This window comes from Aricia agestis, chromosome Z (genome assembly GCF_905147365.1).
Source record: "Aricia agestis chromosome Z, ilAriAges1.1, whole genome shotgun sequence".
NCBI classification, from domain to species: Eukaryota; Metazoa; Arthropoda; class Insecta; order Lepidoptera; family Lycaenidae; genus Aricia; species Aricia agestis.
In genome coordinates this window covers 16618370-16626530 of record NC_056428.1, presented here as the reverse complement: position 1 = coordinate 16626530, position 8161 = coordinate 16618370, and positions in this window count along the sequence as shown.

Here is an 8161-nt window from a genome sequence, read left to right as displayed (position 1 = left end):
ATACGTAAAAGACTAGATATTACCCGCAATTTCGCCGCGCATAAATGTGTTTTTTTTTTTTTGCGAAAACCGTATATTTTATCACGACCAGAACATAATACGCGAGCGAAGCCGCAGGCAAAAGCTAGTACATAATAATTCAACGCAAATGTATAATAAGTTTATTATTTTGTAACTTTCGTTAATAATTATTGTTATCAGAAAATCTACTTAAAACAATCAAAAACGATTAAAAAGTAGTAAACAATGCTAAAAAGTACTAACATTGTGTAGTAAAGAGATGATTAGACATGTATTAGGTACTCTTTTCATGTTTTCACTATCCAATGATTTTCTGCTGTATCGTATTACGTATATTATAAGTTCAATGTTTTTTTTTTTATGAAATAAGGGGGCAAACGAGCAAACGGGTCACCTGATGGAAAGCAACTTCCGTCGCCCATGGACACTCGCAGCATCAGAAGAGCTGCAAGTGCGTTGCCGGCCTTTTAAGAGGGAATAGGGTAATAGGGAAGGGAAGGGAATAGTTGAGGGTAGGGAAGGGAATAGGGTAGGGGTTAGGGGATTGGGCCTCCGGTAAACTCACTCACTCGGCGAAACACAGCGCAAGCGCTGTTTCACGCCGGTTTTCTCTGAGAACGTGGTATTTATCCGGTCGAGCCGGCCCATTCCTGCCGAAGCATGGCTCTCCCACGTATACATTTTTTAACTTAAATATTTATAACTTAAATATGGATTCTACCAACGCTTTTTAGGGTTCCGTTGCCAAATGGCAAAAAACCGAACACTGGATTCGTCATGACCTAGACATATTAAACATCCGTCCGTGTGTCACAGCCAATTTTTATGTCTAAGAATGACCATCAAAATTGTTTCTAGTGGTTTATTTGTTTTTATCAGGCACGCGCGGGCCACTCCCAATACACTACATAATATAGTAGGGGAGGTAGAGGAGGTAATGCTATTTTTTTTTTTGCAAAGTCATTATTATTTTCATACCGACCAATTTTTTGTCCAATAATAGATTAATATTTAATAATCAACATAATGAACATCAGTCGCCGCACCCGTGGTGGGTTGTACATTGAGAGTGTCTCAAAGTTGTTGAAAAAATTTTTGATAAAAGTAATTTTATATCGTATGAAAGTTTGATGGATGATTATTAAGGTCATGTTTAACCAAAAAAATTCCTTCAGTCATGTAGACGACATTTCCACCCACAAACATTCAGCTGACGACGACTTTCGTTTAAATTAACTATAAAATTGTCTCACATAGCAATTTTATTCGGTAAGTAATTAATTCGATTGGCTATATTTGTGAGGAAGATTTTACTTGTAAAGCGCCATCTGTTGTTACATTTTATTTAATTTTGATAGCCTCTTTATTTAGACATATTATACAAGTTGGTTACATTACAAGTTACAAAGTTATAATTGTTAAAAATTTAGTCTAAATGCCTTGTGGCAAAGGCCTCCTCCAGTCTTTTCCATTCATTTACGTCTAATGCTGCTCTATGCTAGGTCTTTCCCGCTGCTTGCTGAAAAACATCTGACCAGCATTTTAGTTTTCTACTTCTTTTTCTTTTATTGCCTCTTGGGTACCAGTGAGTAGTAACTCACTGGTACCGAAGAGGCAATAAAAGAAATACGAGGCAAAGACAAGTGGAGCTAAATAGTAGTTTAGCTCCACTTGTCTTTGCCTCGTATAAGTTGTCCGGCCCATCTCCATTTTAGCTTGTTAGTCTGCGCTGTGATATCTTTTAACTTTGTTTTTTCTCTTATCGTAGAGCATCTTATTTTATCTAATAGTTTAATGTTTAGCATGCTCCGTTCCATGGATTTTTGGCAAGTTTCTAGCTTTTCTGTCAGTTTTTTTGTGAGGCTCCAAGTTTGGCAGCCGTATGATAAGACTGGCAGGACACATGCATTATAGAGTTTAGATTTAAGTGAGAGTTCGTAATCGTAATTCGTAACTAGTATTTAAGTTTCTTAATTTATTAATTTAGTATGCTCTTAGTTCCTAATTGTATTGTTCAAATTATATTATTGTGAGGTCACTCATTGGTCCCAGCAGAAAATCAGTGCAGCAACTTGCTGCTCATGCTGAGCTGGGGTCCATTTTTGTGAGGTCACACAATATAATGTAATTAAGTATTGTACTGTATCCTGGTTCTTTCGTCCTTTGTAATTTATATTGTGTTGTGTGATGTGCAAAATAAATTTTTCTTATTCTTATTATTCTTTACATTTCATTACTTCTTTGAGTGACCAGTATCTTTTCCAAGCTTTTGCCGTTCTCTGTTCTATCTCCTTTTCCATAGACTTTTGCATTGAAACTACTTGGCCGAGATATGTATAGTCGTTGACATATTCAATTATTTTGCCGTTTACTTATTAATTGATGTTATTATTTATTAATAATTCTTATATATTAATAAATAATAACAATACTATATTTACTATAACCTATTGTTACGATTTTCGCTCGGTATGAAATGACTTTTAAAAATGAGCACCACCTCCCCTACTAATAGTAACAAGCCGATTGAATATCTGTCAACTCTTATCTTATCTCAATCGAGATGGAAATTTTCAAAGAATATTGTGTTTTATTTCTTACCGAACAATTCTGGGTTTTATGAAACTAAATGGAATGAAAGGTTAAGAAATTTTATAATCGGTCTACACAAATTGTTAGCCAATTTTTTTATTATACTTATTGCCTAATTAGCTATTATTGTATATAAGTACTAGATTTTTATCTCCGTTTCCAAAAATTTCATTTACCGCACGGGATTCGTATATTTTTTTTAGTATGTCGTAATGACCAAAAACACAATATAAGTACTGAAAAAATATTATACATTTAAAATTTCATTTCATTAACTCTTTTTGTTTTTAACTTAACTCGTATTACAATAAAGGTTTTAGCCTTATTCATTGTAATTACTTAGAAACAAAACTAAACCGAAAGAAAATCGGGATATAGTGAGGTACCTACCTCACTAATCAAAATAACAATATTCTTATACCCCGATGCATTCGCGATACTTCAAAAACCTCTCAGGATTTACACTTTGCCGAGGCGTGGATAAGGATTACGTTTATGCAATCAGCAATACAGGTTTACCCGACTGAGATAGGTGGATTATGGTTTTCGAGTGTATGACGTATGATATCTTACAGTTATAGGTAAGTACGCACTAGCAGAATGAGTGCAAAATGTACAGTTCTAAAAAGTCTGGGATATATTTTAAATTGCTAAATATTGTCCGTAACTTTAGCCGCAAAATGAGCAAATCACAGTAACTACTTATGTATTTTGCCTTAGTGAACAATCTTATATTCTTTCTCGAGACCTACTAAGAGTACAGGCTACAGTCCGTTCGGTGGTCCATGTGTAAGGAGCAGGCAGATTAAATTTTGCATATATATAATTCCCACACCGGTTTCGGTGGACGGTTTCATTGAAGCCAGGCCAGTAATTTTATAGTGCCCAAGTGTGAGCGCAGGACACAAGAGCACTTTCTATTCCTTTACTCTCAAAAACCCAGTGGGACGGACGACCGACTTTTAACATGCCCATCCGACGCAATATGAATCATCTTACTTGTCAGACAAGCAGGTGATCAGCCTGCATTTTCCTATTACCAAACTTGGAAATAAAATGTTTCCAACGCGGGAATCGAACCCACGGCCTCCGAGTCAAGACCCGCGTTCTAAACCACTGAACCGCGGAGGCGTTAACAATTTATAATAATTATAAAATTTTGCCTAGTATAATATAGAAGTGTATGGAAAAAGATTGGGACTAAATTAGATTTATCTAATTATTCTTTTACGGTGCAACTTGAAAACAAAAAAAAAACTTAGCTACATATTTTTCCACTATGAAGATGTTTTGATGGGACACTGAACGTCTGGTTAATGGCATAATAATTTATACATACTCGTATTATAACCAGGCGTACTAATTATGTTTTGCTCCACCAAAACTTACATCAAGTGAATAATTCAATAATTAGTGTTACGGTCGGCCATTACTTTGCTTGTGGTTGCGATGTGGTCGGTATCACACAAGTGGTCGACAACGACTGCAAAATGTGGTACGTGTGAATAGTCCAGTTCATTTACAATACGAAATATACGCCCGACCACGTGGTGTGGTTGTGGTACGTGTGGGTCGGCCCTTAAGAGTAAAAGGACATCTCATCCGATGCTTATCTCGGTGCCTGTCACGTTGTTCGATAAGCAGATGCGAAATTTTGCTTTCCAGTATAATCTTATGGCATCATATTGCTACTTGGTTTTCCCGTGCATAAAATGTTCGTGTATGACGATTTATAGACGATAGATTCGTTTTCTTTGCTAGAATCTATTTATATTTTCAGGGTTTCGTAGTCAACAATACAAATAACAAACCCTTATAAAAATAAAATACGTTTATTTCAGGTTGTTTGAGCCCATATTTTGTTAGTAAACAGTAAACCTAAAACTATGTTAGTATCAGTTACAAATAATAAGTATAGTTTCGCTCCGTCCGTCCGTCTTTCCGTCTGTACTCTGTCCGTCTGTCTGTCCGGTTTTGCTCAGAGGCCATAGGACCTACAAAGCTGTAATTCGGCATCAATGCACATATTAATAATGCCGACAATTTTGTCAGCATTATTAATACATTTGTATTTGCCGTATATAATGCCGTAATAGTCGATCAACTAAAAAAAAATGTATTCGGCGAAGTTTATAGGAACTTTTCGTTCAAATTCCTTTGAACGTAACACGAGATGACATTGCTGTGTAACTTATAAAACACGTTATAAAATATTATCTACCGTAACTCACATACTTCAATCGTTTTTAGCGGTAACAGATATACATAATCTGTGAAAATTTCAAACCTCTAGCTATTACCGTTCTTGAGTTACAGCCTGGAGACAGACAGACAGACAAACAGACAGACATACAGACAGACAGACAGACAAACAGACAAACAGACAAACAGACAGACAGACGGACAGACAACGTAGTCTCATTCATAGGGTCCCGTTTTTTTTCCTTTGGGTACGGAACTCTAATAAAAAGAATTGTATACTACTACAAGGTTAGAGATTATCACACGGAAAGAATGTACACTACTGTGCTGCAAAAAGTACGGGACTTGTAAGGCTGGTTCCACATGATATAAAACTATAGTTTTTAAATTAGAAGTAAGATAACTTACACGATAATCGAAATAAAATAAGAAAAATAATATTTTAAAAAGATGAAACAGACTTCAAAATTACAAAGAATTAAAATTCCCTATCTCAAAAACTACTGAACCGATTTTGATGAAACCTGTTGCAGTATTCCTTAAGTTGAACAGATACCTAGTGCATAAAAAAAACACTTTAACCGGACTTGTAGTTCATACATAAAAACATACATAGGTACGAGATCTGAATACACTTTTGGGCATATTGGTTCAGACGCTGATATATATCATGGGAGAGCCATGCTTCGGCACGAATGGGCCGGCTCGACCGGAGAAATACCACGGCCTCACAGAAAACCGGCGTGAAACAGCGCTTGCGCTGTGTTTCGCCGAGTGAGTGAGTTTACCGGAGGCCCAATCCCCTACCCCCCTAGAAATGCCGCAGTTGAAAAACAATTTGTTACCCCAGGAGGGTACCAACTGCGTTGGAGAATCCCTCTCTGGACGTCCAGGCTCAGGAACTCCTGGAACTGAACGTGGACGTCGCTGCCCCTCGTATTCTGGGGAGGGCAAAACTGCGCTCCAATCTGCTCGGGGCAAGAGCAAACACACAAAGGCACCTCCCTCGATATTAAACATGGACTTTTGTAATATCAGGGGATTACACTCCAACCTTAATGCTGTCCATTACCACCTGGAGACGGCAAAGCCGGCTTTGCTCTTTTTAACCGAGACGCAGATATCATCTCCGAGTGACACATCATACCTTTCCCACCCAGGGTATTGCCTCGAGCACTTCTTTTTACCCAAAGCTGGAGTGTGTGTGTATATCAGAGATGATATCAGCTCTCGCCGCCTCAGCAATCTTCCTCATGGACCTATCAAACTTATGGCTCCGCATAGATTGCGACGACCACCCTCGCGTCTATGCGTGCCTATATAGGTCCCATAGTGGTGACCCCGAGACGGACCGACTCTTGGAGCACCTGCAAGCTGCTTCAGATTTTGTGCTGCAGCAGATCCCATCCGCAGAGATCATAATACTTGGCGACTTTAATGCCCACCACGCTGACTGGCTCAATTCCAGTAAAACTGATCATGCGGGGAGATCTGACTGCAACTTTGCCCTTGCGAACGACTTGACACAACTGGTTACTAAACCTACGCGAATCCCAGATGTGGATGGTCAGAATCTTCCTTGTTGGACCTCCTACTGACTTAAAAACCTGACGGCTACCAAATATCCGCACCACTTGGTTCATCGGATCATTGCCTTGTTAGGAGTTCTGTGCCACTTACGACGGTGTTAAGACAGCGCGCTGTTAAATACCGTCGTGTGTGGCACTACAAGTCAGCAGACTGGGATGGGATGCGGTCGTTTTTTGCATCCTATCCTTGCGGGCACGTGAGCTTCTCGCCGGATGATCCCGACAACACTGCCAACTCTGTTGCCGATGTGGTGATGCAGGGGATGGAACTTTTCATTCCGACCTCTGTAGTGCCAACTGGCGGCAGATTTCGTCCCTGGTTTGGTTCATCCCCCAAAAAAGCTTCTCACCGGAAGCAGGAGGCTTACCAATCCTGGGCCAACGCAGTGTCTGCTCAGGATTTAAATACCAGCACATATAAAAAGGAGTACAACCTTGCCTCTAGGTCCCTCAAGAAAGAGATTACTCGGGCAAAGCAACAGTACGTCAATAGAATTGGCAAGAGACTTGAGTGCCTCCCCTCGGGAACCCGTGCATTCTGGTCTCTGGCCAAAGCTATTGAAGGAAATTTCTGCAAGCCAACCCTACCATCCCTACGGTACGGTCGGAATTGATAACCTCATTTTTTGTAGTCGGTTAAAAAAAGAGTAAAGAAATGCAGAACTTTAGTTTATTTGTTGCAAAGTTGACGGAATACCTACAAACACTTATTGATTACTTTACCTGACGACTGTTAATTGTTCAATTTTCCCGGACTGAACTACAGAACAAAATATCATTTGGTTTGAAAGTATTTTGTTAAGTCTCACAGTGAAGTAAAAACTTTATATTGTTTTTAACTGCTGACCGATATTAATTACATTGATACTTTAATGATCGAATAATATATTAGGTACTTACTTAAATATATTTTTTAATTGTTATAAGTACTTATAGTCCGCACCTGTATGTGTCTATAACCTAGTAGCAGCTGGTAAGTGGTAAAGTGTAGGAAGTGAAATCATTTTAATTTAGAGATGTGCCGAATATCCGGGCACTTTTGTAGTCAGCGACGGGCGAATAGTCGGCAAAGAGCACCGGCTATCCGTCTTTTTAATATTTTACAATTTACTGTTATCGAAATTACATTTAAGAAAAACCTTGATTATTTTGAAATTTAGTAAACATTTTTTTCTGAAATTCACCCTGTAACCTGTAAAGAAATGTCTATGACACATTTTAAATAAAATCTTTATTTAAATACCAAACAGAAAAACATAATATTATCTTCTTCAACAAACATTTTAAATAATAAAAAAATTAATTAAATAGAAGATTTGGATTTTGTATTAACAAATTAGGAACTCAATATAGCAAGATTGCATGTTACACATGATATAATATTATGGTTTACAGCTACGAGTACGAATGATAAACACGATCCGACAACGATGACGCGAATCAACAGTTGTAAACGAAACGTTACGGCACAGTATAGCAATATTAGTCCCTATAATATTGCAATACTGTGGTTACGGAAACATCCGAAACCATGGTCGGCTTGGCCGATTAGTCGGCTTCTTTGCAACTGACTAATCGGCTAATCGGCTAATCGGCCAAAGTCATGATCCCAACATCTCGTATAGTGTAACAAAACTAAGTTATAATACTTTAGGTTGTACATGGGGCGCCTATGTACAGTTCCCAGTGAAAATAGCAGCGCTGAATAAGCAAAAATTTTTTTTTCATTTGTTATGGGGAAACTTTTACCTCTCGAG